This window comes from Onychomys torridus, unplaced genomic scaffold, assembly GCF_903995425.1.
Source record: "Onychomys torridus unplaced genomic scaffold, mOncTor1.1, whole genome shotgun sequence".
NCBI lineage: Eukaryota > Metazoa > Chordata > Mammalia > Rodentia > Cricetidae > Onychomys > Onychomys torridus.
Window position 1 is genome coordinate 650,581 of NW_023414046.1, and position 16,361 is coordinate 666,941.

At 40.8% G+C, this 16,361-nt stretch overlaps 1 pseudogene; it reads right to left on the reverse strand.

Annotated features, from left to right (window-relative positions):
• Nucleotides 1–867: 867 nt before the first annotated feature.
• LOC118576617 overlaps nucleotides 868–16,361 on the reverse strand; it is a 33,669-nt pseudogene continuing 18,175 nt past the window's right edge.

Consider the following 16,361-nt stretch of genomic DNA (forward strand, 5'->3'; position numbering starts at 1 on the left):
ATAGTAGAATATAAGTGATATGAAATTAGAGAGTGAGAATACTAGGGGTATAATGATTCAAATACATAGTACAGTGTGGGGAATAGAGGGGACTGGGGAAAGGTCAACTCAAATGAGATGTCCATGAAGAAACTACATGGGAATGTCTCATTTTGTAACCCAGGTAAAAGTTATATTATGAAAGGATAGTTATATTAAGATATATTAAGAAAATGGGGCATTGGATAAAGTGTGCTAGATATTTACTTGTGGATAGGGTTGGAAGCAAGGAGGAAGTGTGAGTGGGTTACACAAAAGGAAGGCTGTGTGAAGCTTTATGAAATCTCACTATTTTACAAGTTAATAGTAAATATAATTTAAAAACTTTAAACAGGGTAAATAATGCTGCTTCCAGACATCAGGGCTATTAGATGAAACTTTCTGTACCAGGTCCTGGTCATCTACCTTGGACTAACTTTTTGTTATTTTAATTTTTATTAATTAAATTTATTCATTTATTTTACATCCCATCTGCAGTTTTCCCTTCCTCCTCTCCTCCCATTTTCTCCTACCACCTCACTTCCATCTCCCCAATCCATTCCTCCTCTTTTCTGTTCAGAAAGGGGCAGGCCTCCCATGCATATCCCAAGTACAGCATATCAAGTTAAGGTAGGACTATGTTCCTCCCCTTGTTTTAATGCTGGACAAGGCAACCCAGTATGAGGGAGACAGCCAAAGCAAGAGGGACAGCCCCTGCTCCCACTGCTAGGAGTCCCACAATTAGACCATACTACATAACTGTCACACATATGTAGAGGGCCTAGGTTGGTCCCATGCAGGCTCCCTGGCTGTGAGTTCCTATGAGCCCAGGTTAGTTGTTTCTGTGGGTTCCCTTGTGATATATTTGACCTCCCTGGCTCATACAATCCTTCCTCCCTCTCTTCAGCAGGATTCTCAGAACTCGGCCCAATGTTTGTCTGTGGTTCTCTGCATCTGTTTCTATCAGTTGCTGGATGAAAATTCTCTGATCACAATTAGGGGAGTTACCAATCTATGACTTTATCAGAGTAATATTAGGCATCTTTATGTTGACTTTCTTTTTCTTTTTCTCTTCCCAATCATGTTTGGTTCTATCCTAAGTCTTTGGGCTATCCAGCCTCTGGGTCCTTGTGGGAGCCCACAACTGACTCAGTTTCCCAGTTTGAATCTGAAGTCTATTCTGAGTCAATAGAGTTCAAGCTTGCTTGCTCCAGGGCTGTGAGAAAGTCCTGATTAGCCCAAAGAGTCTCCTTGAAGGGCTGTGAGAAAGTCCTAATTAGCCCACATGAAGGAACACACTATCTAGCTAGACACAGGCTGCTGATGCCAGCCAGAGGTACATCGAGATAGAAAATGAAACTGCCTGCTCCTTGACGCAAGGCAGGATAGATAGTGGTTGAATGCCTGTGCTGTACATTGTTCTACCTCTGTCCTTCAAGACTGGATATAAGCTGGCTGTGAAATAAACTCAAGGCTGTCGGGCATTGATCAGCAGACCTCTTGACTCTTTTCTGTCTTCTTTGTCTCTTCAATCTACACACCTCTACCCAGCTACCCAGCTGGCTGTCAGCAGGCTGTGACAGGTCCTGGCACTCTAGGCAGTGTCGGAAGTGGAATCACTCTTGTGGTATGAGTCTAAGGCTGGGCCAGTCATTAGCTGCCCACTTCCACAATCTCTGGGCCACCTTTACCCCTCCGCCTGCACTTCCCATAGACAGGACAGACTGTAGGTCAAAGGTTGTGTGGTTAGGCAGGTGTCACAATCCATCCATTAAAAGTCCCTCCCAGTCACAGATGGCCAGTTCAGGCTATGTATCCACCACTGCTAGGTGTCTTAGCTGGGGTCATCCTTGCAGATACCTGGGAGTTTCCCTTGTACTAGGTTTCAACCTGACCATGAAATGCCCCTACTTTCCAATCATCTCTTTCTGTACTCTCCTCCTCCACTCAGTCCCCAACCTGACCCCCCATGTTCCCATCGGTACCTGCTCCCAGTCTACCCATGAGACCTCTTCTATTTCCCTTTCCCTGGAAGATCTATGCATTCTCTCTTGGGCCCTCCTTGTTACCTACCCTCTATAGGTATATGTGTTGCAGCATGGTTATCCTATACTTTACAGCTAATATCTACTATAGTCACCTCTAGAATGCTGGGATTAAAAACATTCATGACCACACCCTTGGCCTTTGGGGATTTCTAAGCTGTATTTGAGCATGACCAAGTTGTTACCTTCTGGATAATTATAAGGTTTATTTTGAAGGTAAACAAAATATGAAAATTTTTTAGAACATTTTGTTGTTGTGGGATATTTGATCACACTTGTGTGAAAGGCATTTTCCAATTGGTTAATAAAGAGTTGAATGGCCAATAGCTAAGCAGGAGGGAATAGGTGGGACTTCCAAGGAGAGAGAGGAACTGGAAATGAATCTAGGTGCCTGGGAAAAGCCAGTGAGCCATGGAACAAGTCATTATGGAGGAAAAGAGCCATGTGGCAGAATATGAATTAATAGAAACAGGTTAATTTAAGTTATAAGAGCTAGTTGGGCACAAGCCTAAGTTGAAGGCCATCCTTTCACAATTAGTAAGTCTCTGTGTCATTATTTGGGGGCTGCAAGCTGAAAAGAAAGTCCAACTATACTTTACTGTATCTTTCATGATTTTTTTTTTTAACAAGGCGAACACCAAACATACTTTCTTAGACCAAAAAAAGCATCTAGAACAAGGCACAGCAAACAGAAACAGACATCAGCAGTCAAAGGGTTAGTGCTCCATACAAGTACAGCACTTCTTCAGTTGCCTGACAATCACCAGAGGGACATCAAATAACCCTTGCAGCAGCTGGCGTGGACCCAGGAGCGCTCACCACCAGGCACAGAGCACAGTGACAGACAACGAGAATGGACTTGGCTACAGCAGTGCAAATGTCTAGGACAGAGCCGAGAACTCAGTCCGACACTGAGGATGCAACCCTAGACTGTGACGGAACTTCCCGAAGCGGTCACTCAAGTTGTATTACCCACTATTCTAAGTGACAAAAAGGTGCCAAGTAATGTTATTTACAGACATGGTTGTACAGTACCTTTAAATCTGCAATTTAGGTTTTCTATGAAGAATTAATGCACTAAAATGATACAAACTGTACTTAAGTAATTCAGCTATGAGGTTACAACAAAGAGATAAATACTGCTGCTCAAATGATTATTTATAGTTTAATATAACTCAACCTTAGCAACCAGTGTAGTCACTATTATCTGATGTTTCTGGGCATGGTCTAGTCTCATTTCCCTCCAGGTTCACAAACTCAAGGACACAGGAAAAGATCTGATGAAACAATTTGTGGACTGCACATGTCAACTTAGGAAAAACCCCACTAGAAATTCCAACTGCATGACTGTCTGAAGTCACAGCACTTATCACAAATGAATACTGAGGGCTTTGAAACAAGACTCTACTACTAACCTTTAAGTCTGAAGTTTGAAGAACTATCTTAGAGACATTGGTTTCCTTGAGAGTCTATCTCTGAGGAGAAAAGGAGACTGACCATAAACCACATCAACACTGCACAATGCCCTCTGGCCAGAAAAAAATGCATTTTTTTTTTTACTCTCAAAGGAAGGCAGTCTTTTCTTTACTTACTTGTTTTGGACTTTCAAAGCTTGATTTATAGTTAAGTACACACACCACTACTTTTGGAAGGTTATTGCAAAATTCTTTGAAAAAATATTTTCAAACATTAGTCACACTGTTGAAACACCCATCCAATATTAATAATTTGTTCTTTAGGGGTTGGGTTCAATTCTCAGCTCAAAAAAAATTTGTTCTTCAGTAAGAAATAGAATTCTTCATACCAAATGCTCCAGAGTTGCCTCACTCAGGTGTCACAACCATTTAAAACTAAACTGCTCGCTAACTAGCTGTATTTTCCCAGCCCTGGACACCTGCAACCCATCTGTTGTTTCTACGCACCTTTGTCTGTGTAGCAGAAGATCCCACTGATTAGAGGCTTGTGACTAGGTTCACATTCTGGGTGAAAAGTCCCAGCAGCCGACTCTGTGCTTCATATAGGTGTACGTCTGATGCACTTGAGAACAGACATAGGTAATGCACTTTGGGGACAGGGATTACTTTGCCTTGACTGGTTTTTGCTCTAACTAGCTGTTTATAGTGATACTCTTTTAAAAAATCCGGTGACACTGATGGCCGAGGGAGCCCACCAATCCCATCATGCATAGTACAACTGCAGATCACTGCAGGGCAGATACACTGCAGGATAGAAGGAAAAGTCCTAATCAGTAATATTGTAAGCAATGGTTCAAAAAACGTGCAAGATCTGGGGTCTTTGTAATGTTCCAGAAGTCCTGTGACAGTGGAGGAGTGAAATACACAAGGATCATGGGCATCGAAGCGGAAGTTGTGGTTCCACTGTTTGATTTGGGCGTGCAGGGCTCTGTTGAGGTGGTAGAAGCTCCCTGAGAAGAGGGAGACCTCCCGTGCAGAGTCCCTGAGGAAAAACATGCCTTCAGGTTTTCCTTCTGGAAGGACTTCTGCTTCCATTCAGTCTATCACACCCCAGTAACAGAGATTCCCTGTGATCTGAAGCAAATCCGGCACAAGGCTGTGCAATCCGCCTATGAACTTTCCAATCTGCTAATGAGCCAGTGGCTTTCCCCGGACACCTGGTGCTGCTTCTGCCTCCTAGTCTGCAGACACAGGGTGGTTGAATTCTCTTCTGAGACACAATTAATTCACTTGTGGCACTGCGGAACTGCAGCACCATCTCCACTTATTTCCTTCATCCCCGGGGCTAACTTTGGTCCTAGTTTACACAAGGGATTAACCTGTGCGGTGGCTTCAAAGGTGTGTATTTGTGCATTGGGAGGGGGGTCCACCCCTTCCTCTGTACTGAGCCGTCTTCTCTCTCAGAGCCTATCTTCTTCATCTTCTGAAGACACTAGTGAGGGATCCAATGTATCAAAAAAAAAATATTGAATGTGGTCTCACAGGAGCTGTTTAATCAAATGCCACTTTTGAGCCAGCAGGAAAAGGGCATTTCTCCAGCATTAATTCAGAACGATGAATTTCTCTTTTATTGGAAAAGAGAGGCTTGACTGCATGCTGCAAGTTGTCATGGGAAAACACAAACCCACAGTGTCTTGGATCCTCTGCCTTGGAGAGCGGCTCCTGACCACCTGGTTGGAAACACTGTCTATGTCTTGCATGGAGCTGACTCCATAGTGCAGCTCTAGCCTCTCAAGACTGCTTCGAGTTCTACCAAACTTTTTCTCAGTATCCAATGTACTCTGGGTCTTTTTGGAGCAGGAATGTTTGAGAGTAGGAGTCTCTTCAGGCAAGCCTGCTTCCCAGGATGGTACACGAGTCACTGTCCTTCTCGATGCTTATTTCAACAACCTGAGCCATCTCTGCAGCACAGTTTTGGTTTCCTCTTGAAAAAATCTTTGAAAGACTTAGTCCCAGCTGGAAGACAACACTTTCTCTTAAGGGACTGCTCTGATGCTGGGGAGCGGACTCTCCCAGATTGATGCTTTTCTCTTTGACAGACAGACCTGCACACAGTTACTGCTACAGCAAAAGAGTCATCTGTGGCATTTAAGGTGTGCCAGGGAAGAGACAAAAGCCTGAAAACAAAATTGCCAAGTGCTGGCACTCGCTGATTCCTGAAAGCTATTGGGTCCCTGTTTTAAGTGAGGAAAAAGGCCACAGGCTAGCAAATACCCTACCAAGCGATCAACAGCCTTGTTAAAAGTACTGCCTTAAAAAACAAACAAACAAACAAAAAACAAACAACAACAACAAAAACCAGTCAGCTGACTGCCCCTAGGCACCAAGATGCAAGGGTACATCAAGCTAAGACCTCCAGCAGATCTAGGGTTGGCTACAGACATGGCAGGGAACCCAGAACGCAGCAGGGAAGTGATCCATTTCTTCCCTTCTGGATACCCAAACCACTGACTTGTTCCTGGGAGTTTTGGGATGTCACTTCTCCTTTCTCTATTGTCGGGTACAGAGGACAGCCTTACCCACCTCACCAGATTTAATTGCACTTTCAGAGTTCCTTAATAAAAAAGATTTCCAACTAAGAGAAGAGCTTTCATTTCATTGTCTCACTCCAGATCTACTGCCTGTGTTTATCGCATGAACAGAGACAGGGCCCTGATCTTTGCCTTGTCCCTAATTCCAAAAAATAAGTTCTCATGCACCACAAACTTTTCTCTTCCCAGTTGCCTGTTCTAACTCACTGTTCAACTAATGGTACAGGACCACCATAGAACCAGAGTGCAGAGATCATCAAGTAAAAAATTGGAATAGCTAAAAGGTATTTACACCCCCAGACCCAAAAGCATCTGGGCGCTACAAAAAAGACTTTAATGTAAACATAAATTACTGTGAGATGCTTTTAACAATTGATCACCTGTCTCCTGGATGCCAAACTAGTAAAGGAAACAGGTGCTTTAAAATAATCTGTCTCTGATAAAGCTTAACATGTTTCAGAGATCCATCTAGACAGGCTGGATCTATCTCAGATAAGTGCCGACATAAAATAATAATGATTCTTTTCTCTCTAAGCTTTTTTTTCTGTATCACCAGCATCTTGTCAGACAGAAGGTTCCCAGCCACAGCAAAGAGGGATACATGTCTCCAGAGCAATGGATGGCAGACAGAATCCCACAATGTCTGTCTACCTCAGAAGACTCCCCTTCCCCATTCCCCCAAGAGCCAACCAACAGTCCAACAGCTTTCTTTCTTTCTTTCTTTCTTTCTTTCTTTCTTTCTTTCTTTCTTTCTTTCTTTCCTCTCTCTCTCTCTCTCTCTCTCTCTCTCTCTCTCTCTCTCTTTTTGGTTTTTTGAGACAGAGTTTCTCTGTGTAGCTTTGCGCCTTTCCTGGAACTGGCTGTGTCCACCAGGCTGGCCTTGAACTCACAAAGATCCGCCTTCTTCTCAGCACCCCATGGAACCTTCTCTAAAATCAAACACATACTTGGCAACAAGGCAAATCTCAACAGATACAAAACAATTGGAATAACCTCCTTTGTTCTGTCAGACCACCATGATTTAAAGTTAGATTTCAACAACAGAAAAAACTACAGAAAACCTACAATCTCATGGAAACTGAATAATGCTCAACTGAATCACCAATGGGTTAAGGAAGAAAGAAAGACAGAAATTAAAGACTTCCGAGAGATCAATGAAAATGAATACACCACATACCCAAACTTATGGGATACTATGAAAGCAGTGCTCAGAAGCAAATTCATAGCACTGAATGCCCACATAAAGAAACTGGAGAAATCTCATGCTAGTGACTTGACAGAACATCTGAAAGCCCTTGAATAAGAAGAAGCAAAGTCTCCCAGGAGGAACAGATGCCAGGAAATTATCAAACTGAGAGCTGAAATCAATAAAATAGAAATAAATACAACAATACAAAAGATTAAGGAAACAAAGAGTTGGTTCTTTGAGAAGAACAACATGATAGACAAGCCCTTATCCAAACTACTGAAAAGACAGAGAAAGAGCATCCAAATTAACAAAATCAGAAATGAAAAGGGGGACATAACAACAGACAATGAGGAAATCCAGAGACTCATCAGGTCATACTTCAAAAACCTATACTCCACAAAACTGGAAAATCTAAAAGAAATGGATAATTTTCTGGATAGGTACCACATACTAAGTTAAATCAAGACCAGATAAACCATTTAAATAGTCCAATAACCCCTAAGGAAATAGAATCAGTCATTAAAAGTCTCCCAACCAAAAAAAGCCCTGGATCAAATGGTTTCACTGCAGAATTCTACCAGATCTTCAAAGAAGTCTTAATACCAATACTTTTTAAATTGTTCCACACAATGGAAGCAGAAAGTATATTACCAAACTCCTTCTATGAGGCTACAGTTACCCTGATTCCTAAACCAAACAAAGATGCAACAAAGAAAGAGAACTAGAGACCGATCTCCCTCATGAACATTGATGCAAAAATACTCAATAAAATTTGGCAAACAGACTCCAAGAACACATCAAAACAATTATCCACCATGTTCAAGTAGGCTTCATCCCAGGGATGCAAGGGTGGTTCAATATACGAAAGTCCATCAATGTAATACACCATATAAACAAATTCAAAGAAAAAAACCACATGATCATCTCACTAGATGGAGAAAAGGCATTTGACAAAATCCAACACCCCTTCACGATAAAGGTCTTGGAGCGGTCAGGAATACAGGGAACATACCTAAACATAATAAAGACAATCTACAGCAAGCCAACAGCCAACATCAAATTAAATGGAGAGAAACTCAAAGCAATACTACTAAACTCAGGAACAAGGCAAGGCTGTCCCCTCTCCCCATACTTATTCAATATAGTACTTGAAGTTCTAGCCAGAGCAATAAGACAACATAAGGAGATTAAGGGGATACAAATTGGAAAGGAAGAAGTCAAGCTCTCCCTATTTGCAGATGACATGATAGTATACATGAGTGACCCCAAAAATTCAACCAAGGAACTGATACATCTTAGAAACACCTTCAGCAACATAGCAGGATACAAGATCAACTCAAAAAAATCAGTATCCCTCCTATATACATTAAACAAACAGGCTGAGAAGGAAATCAGAGATACATCACCCTTTACAATAGCCACAAATGATATAAAATATCTTGGGGTTACTCTAACTCAGCATGTGAAGGACCTATATGAGAATAACTTTAAGTCCCTGAAAAAAGAAATTGAAGAAGATGTCAGAAAATGGAAAGATCTCCCATGCTCATGGATAGGTAGGATTAACATAGTAAAAATGGTGATCTTACCAAAAGCAATCTACAGATTCAATGCAATCCCCATCAAATTACCAACACAATTCTTCACAGATCTGGAAAGAATCATACTCAACTTCATATGGAAAAACAAAAAACCCAGGATAGCCAAAAGAATCCTGTGCAATAAAACAACTTCTGGAGGCATCACAATCCCCGACCTGAAGCTCTACTATAGAGCTACAGTAATAAAAACAGCTTGGTACTGGCATAAAAACTGACATGTGGACCAATGGAATCGAATTGAAGACCCTGACATTAACCTGCACACCTATGGACATATAATTTTTGACAAAGAAGCCAAAAATGTACAATGGAAAAGAGAAAGCATCTTCAACAAATGGTGCTGGCATAACTGGATGTCAATGTGTAGAAGGCTGCAAATAGATCCATATCTGTCACCATGCACAAAACTTAAGTCCAAGTGGATCAAAGACCTCAACATAAATCCAGTTACTCTGAACCTGGTAGAAGAGAAAGTAGGAAGTACTCTTGAATGCATTGGCACTGGAGATCACTTTCTAAATATAACACCAGTAGCATAGACACTGAGAGAAACAATCAATCAATGGGACCTGTTGAAACTGAGAAGCTTTTGTAGAGCAAGGGACACAGTCAACAAGACAAAGTGACAGCCTACAGAATGGGAAAAGGTCTTCACCAACCCCACATCTGACAGAGGGCTGATATCCAGAATATATAAAGAACTCAAGAAATTAGACAACAAAATGCCCAACAGTCCAATTAAGAAATGGGCTATAGAACTAAACAGAGAATTCTCCACAGAGGAAGTTCAAATGGCTGAAAGACATTTAAGGAAATGTTCAACATCCCCAATTATCCAGGAAATGCATATCAAAATGACTCTGAGATACCTTACACCTGTCAGAGTGGCTAAGATCAAAAACACAGAAGTCAGCTTATGCTGGAGATGATGTGGAGCAGGGGGAACTTTCTTCCACTGCTGGTGGGAATGCAAGCTTGTACAGTCACTTTGGAAATCAATATGGTGCTTCCTTAGAAAACTGGGAATCCATCTCCCCCAAGACCCAGCTGTAGCACTCTTGGGCATATAAGCAAGGAATGCACAATCATACCACAAGGGCATTTGCTCAGCTATGTTCATATCAGAATTGTTTGTAATAGCCAGAACTTGGAAACAACCTAGATGCCCTTCAACTGAAGAATGGGTAAAGAAAATATGGTACATATACACAATGGAGAAAAAATCATCCTGAGTGAGGTAACCCAGACTCAGAAGGACAAACATGGTATGTACTCACTCATAGGAGGATACTAGATATAAAACAAAGATGACTAGAGTGCTACACAACTCCAGGGAGGCTACCTAGAAAACGGGACCCTAGGAAAGACACAGGAAAGTCTGTGGAGCCCCTAGCTGGATCAGGCCCTCTGGATAAGTGAGACAATTGAATAGCTTGACCTGTTTGGGAGGCACCCAGTCTGTGGGACCAGGGCCTGTCCTTAGTGCATGAGCTGACTGTTTGGAACCTTGGGCTTATACAGGGACACATGCTCAGCCTGGAAGGAGGGGACAGGACCTGCCTGTACTGAATCCACCAGGTTTAAATGAATCCCCAGGGGTGTCTTGGTCCTGGAGGACATGGGAATGGAGGGGAGGGGCTGGGGGAAGTGGGGGTGGGAGTGGGAGGGGGGAGGACAGGGGAACCCATGGCTGATGTATAAAATTAAAACACATAATAATACAAAAAATTTAAAAAAGGCATGTGCCGCCACTGCCGGCTTGTCCAAACAGCTTTTGAGAGAATCGATGCCCCCATTCCAATCTACCTGCTTTTTTTTTTAATAAGTGAAATTCTAGGATATAAGGATTATGTCCTTATTATGTCACCAGCCTGCGATGGAGTCCCAGCCTAAAAAGCGGGCGTGCCCTTTCTGTGCTCCCTCTCTCCCCATATTCCCTCTGTCTTCTGTGTGATCTCTCTCCTCTCTCTCTCTCTCTCTCTCTCTCTCTCTCTCTCTCTCTGTCTCTTTCTCTCCTCTCTTCTAATAAAGCTCTAAAAAGGTAACCATGGCTCATGATTCTTCCGCCACTGCAACATCCAGTGTTCTCTTCCGTTGGCATGGCCATGAGCTTAACCAACAGGGACATCTGGTGATTACACAGTCACTATGTAGACTAGGGTTGGGACATTATGTGGTCAGTTACCTAGGGAACCAAGAAGAGGACATTCCATAGTCAGGCAGTCATTGTCTCATGACTGCCTTGTGACTCTACTTTAAATTTTCTGGTTTCTGGAATCTGGACAGAGTGATTTCAGTAACTCTTGGCCTATTTCCAGTAACTCATGTCCTGTACCTAAAAGGAGAAATCTTAGGCCTTAGTTTTAGGGTGAAAGCATTTTGGTTTTATTTTGGTTCCACACCAGCAAAAATAGAGGAAGAAAAAAAAAGGCTCTTTCCTGTATCAAAATTTCAGGAGAGCCAAAACTCTGAGCTCCTGCCTCTCAGCACAGAGTGGCAGCATTTGAATTACAAAGAATCAACAGGTGAGCTTGTGAAGGCCTAGACTTAACTTTACAGGCTCAGAAATATGCCATGATAACTCGAATAGATACAGAGCATCATCCTCCTGCAGACATCATGTCTGCTGTTTAAAGGAAAGCTTAACAGGATTCAAATACTCCTGCAGACATCTTGTCTGCTGTTTATACAGGAAAGGAAAGCTTAACAGGATCCTGTCTGTGGTTTATGGCCCTTGGAGATATCTAGATAATCTTGCTGAGCAGTCCAGATAATCCTTCAGCAATTGTGCAGATTGTGGTTCCCCGCCAAAAGTAGACCAATAGTTTCAAAAAATCACCTTGCCCTTCTACCCAATCCCAAATTGCCAATTCCCGGCTTGTGTTTTTTTCCTATAAAAACCCTCTATACCTGCACTCATGGCCACTGCCACATTTCCTTCCATCTGCTGTGTGGTGGCCGAGGTTGAACCTGAATAAAAAGGACCTTTATGTGCTTGCATCGGAAAAGGGCTCCTTGGTGGTCTCTGGGGGCTTCATGAAATGGGTACAACAGGCTCACTGCTTCTGGCTGAATAGCAAGCTGGGAGCTCAGACTTTTGTTGTCTGTTTGCTTAACTTTGGTTTAAAGTTTTTTATTTTTCCCTCAGAGCAGGAATAACTCAATATTAAAGATCCCTTCATGGGAAATGTTTTTTGTTTTCCCCTAATGGTGGGAATAACTCATTATCAGTAGTCCTTTCATGGGAGAAAGAGGAAGTTTAAATGGGCCCCAATTCTAGTGAAGAACAGTTGCAGTCAGGACATGGAATGCTAAGTTTATGCTGTCTGAATTTCCAGAGATATTAATCATTCCTTATATAAAGGATATTATCCTCTTTTGATTGTCTAATAAATGTTTGGATGGATGTTTGATTTTCATGATAGATAAACTAAAGAAACAGGATTTATAATTTTAAACTATATATTAGGTATATTCTTTTCTGTTGCTCGTTACTGAGAATTTGGCACTATTCTTTAAGCTGCTTTCTAGAAATTCTTGTTTAAATTCTATAGAAATGTAACACCTGAAACAGACTGGGGTGTTAGCTTATTAAATAATGTAGTTGCTAGGATAAAAACCCATAGAAAATAATCTCATTGAAGAGGTTAAAAAATAATTTTCCACTAAATAAAATACAGATAAATTGTTTGATCCACATTGTTAATAATTTGTCAGTTGAATTAACATAATACTTGGGATCTATAAAAAAAGAATCTTCTTTTTAAGATTTTATAAAAATACTCCAAAGTATTGCCTAAAGGTCCCTCTTAAAATCCTCTAGAGATTGCCTTTAATTCTTTTGTATGTCTTTTTTAAAAATTTATTTATTATTCTTTTATATACATTGGTTTTTTGCCTGCATGTATGTCTGTGTGAGGGTGTCAGATCTTAGAGTTACAGACAGTTGTTAGCTGCCATGTGGATGCTGGGAATTGAACTCAGGACCTCTGGAACCTCTTAACTACTGAACCATCTCTCCAGCCCCTATTTTGTATGTCTTTAATGGCTTATGAAAAAAGGCTATGCAGATAGAAGCTGATGATAGAATTGCTCAATTATTATTACTTCTATATCTTAAAGGCAAAGTGGTGCCTATATGTAGAACTGGAGGCTTTGTAAGTACAGGAAAAAAATGTTTTGACAAACATTTATCAATGATGAATGACCTTAAATTAAACATAAAACTTAATGGGATTGAGACTGAAGGATTATTGGATTCTGATATTGATGTATCTCACAAGAATCCTGGGATCCCAACTGGCCTCTACTACAAGTCTCCAATCAATTTGTAGGCATTGTAACCTTATCTCAAGTAAAACAAGAGTGTAGAGTAGATTAAATGTATAGGGCTGGAAGACAGGAAGGGATATTAAAGCCTTATATGGCTGATATAGTCAAATTTATGGGGAACAGATTTGTTACAACAATGAGGAGCTCAAATTAATATTCCTATAATTTCAGAAACAGATCATAAATTGATGTTTAAATTGAACTGTCTAAATTGGGATGTTTAAATTGATGTTTAATTGCAAGAGCATTGGGAAGAATTAAAAGGATAGGTCACAGGCTATGTAGGTTGTACAAAGGCAAGATAGGACAGGAATTGGCTATCCAAATTTAGAGTAGGGACCACTGCCAGTATCCCAACTTTGTGTCAATATTTTGTAAATCAACCACTGGAAATGAATTGTAAATAATTGCCTTAGTCTATTATTTATCTATGGATGATATTTTATTTGTTGCTTTTGATACAGGTTCTTTAGAAAAAATGTTTAATGTAGTACAGAAAAATTCACCCTGTTGGGGATTACAAATTTCTCCTAAAAAATTACAAAGAGGAGATTATCTTAGCTTTTTAGCCTATAAATTAAGAAAACTGAGAATTCAGCCTCAGAAGGTATATATTAGGGGAGATTGCCTGCATATTCCTAATGATTTTTAAAAATTATTGCATGATATTAACTGGTTATGGCCTACAATTGGATTATCTACTCAAGAATTAACTAATTTGTTTCAAATCTTGCAAGGTGACTCAGATTTAATCAGTCCAAGACAGTTAACAGCTGAGGCTGAAAAGAATTAGCCCTGGTAGAACAAAAATTACAAAACACCTATGTGGATAGATTAGACCTTACAAAAAGGTGTAGTTCAGTAATTTTACTTTAAAATCATTCCCCTACTGGACTCATTATGCCAAGAGAGGATTATGGCGTGGATTTTCTTGGCTTACAAACTGAGTAAAAAATTAAAAACCTATATAGAAAAAGTTTCTAAACTAATCATAAAGGGAAGATTAAGACTTTGACAATTGTCAGGTATGAATCCAGCTGAAATTGTGGTATCCTATACCAATACTGAAATTAGGTAATTGTGAGAGATTAATGATTGGCAAAGGGCTTGTAGTAATTTCTTGGGAGAAATGAACAACAAATATCCACAAAGTAAGCAAATTCAGTTTACAAAAAGAACTGAATGGATTTTTCCTGCATAATAAAATGGGCACCTGCTTTGGGGGCTCCTACATTTTTACTGATGCAAATAAATGAGGAATGGCTGGTAATAAGCCATCAGTAAGATTGTTCAAAGTCCATATGACTCAGTTCAAAAATCTGAGCTGTAAGCCATTCTGATGGTTTTATTAGACTTTAAGGAGCCTCTCACCATGAATACTGATTCTCAATATGTTGAAAGGGTTGTGTTGAACATAGAGACTGCTGAATTTATTCCTGATAATTCAGAACTAACTTTATTATTTGTACAACTACAACAGACAATCCAAGAAAGAGATTGCCCACTTTATATTACCCATATTCAATTCCACACTGGATTGTCTGGGCCATTAGCAGAAGGAAATGCAGAAATTGATCAATTGTTGATAGGTTCTGTGTTAGAAGTCTCAGAATTTCATAAGAAACACCACATTAATAGTAGGAGCTTAAAGAAAAAAATTTCTATTAGTTGGCAACAAGCTAAGGAAATTATAAAAAACTGTCCTGCTTGTTGTTTTTATAACCAAGTTGCTTTACCTGCTAGAATCCTAAAGGTACTCAAGAGAATAAAATTTGGCAAATGGATGTATTTCATTTAGTAGATTTTGGAAAATTAAAATATGTTCATTATATCATTGATACTTATTCTGAGTTCCAATGGGCGTCTCCCTTTAGTTCTGAAAAGGCAGATTCTATAATTATACATTTATTAGAAAAAATGGCTGTAATGGGCATCCCAGCATAAATTAAGATAATGTCCAATATGTCCCAGCTTATGTTTCCAGTAAAATAAAACAATGTTTTGCACATTTTTTTTTTTTTCCGAGACAGGGTTTCTCTGTGTAGCTCTGCGCCTTTTCCTGGAACTCACTCTGTAGTCCAGGCTGGCCTCGAGCTCACAGAGATCCACCTGGCTCTGCCAGGTGTAAAGGCATACACCATCACCGCCTTGCTGTTTTGCACATTGTAACTTAAAACATGTTACTGGGATACCATACAATCCTACAGGACAAGCAATTATAGAGAGATCTAACCACACCCTAAAAGAGATTCTTGTTAAACATGTGGGAGGGGGCAAAACAGCTTGACCACACAGCTGCCATGATAGGCTTAGAGGCTCAGACACAGCTCTGGCAGGCAATACCTGGACCCAGGAAAAGCTATAAGCTGATCCTACCCACTGGGGCCTGCATCTAAGTGGAAATACCTGACATTCCAAACACTCCCTATACCCTAGACAAATGTCAGCCAATCAGGGTCCTGTAGCTGAAGTTTTCTTTGTCCTGCCCAGTCCACAGCTGCTCAGACCCAAGCAAACACATAGACTTATATTAATTAAAACTGCTCAACCATTATCTCAGGCTTATGATTGACTAGCTCTTACACTTAAACTCGGCCCATTTCCGTTAATCTATATGTTGCTACATGTTCTGTGGCTTTACCTGTGTGCAATTACATGCTGCTCCGTGGACAGCAGGCTGGCATCTCCTGACTTAGCCTTCCTCTTCCCAGAATTCTCCTTATCTGCTTATCCCACCTATACTTCCTGCCTGGCTACTGGCCAATCAGCATTTTATTAACCTAGTGTACAAAAAGTATTATCCCACAGCAGGGTCCTGAATCCTGGAAATCCCCTCACCACACAACCTCTGCTTTGATAAAAACTCCACCCTGCCTGGTGTCTGGGCTCTCTGCTTTCATTGCTGCATCACACAGAGCCCAAGCTCCGAGCTTGAAAATAAAGGTTCTTTGCTTTTATATGTGGGGTTTGGTCTCCATGGTGGTCTTTTAGGGGTCTGGGCATAACATTTGGGGTCCATCAGGGATCCCCCAAGCCCACTGGAACCACTGCCCATAGAGCCTGAAGCCAGCCAGTAAGTGTCTGTCTGTCCTGCTAGCCTGTATTCAGTTTCATTTCTGTGGCATGCCTAAATCGGGGATTGTGATAAGGAACAGTTAAAGGGTGCACAC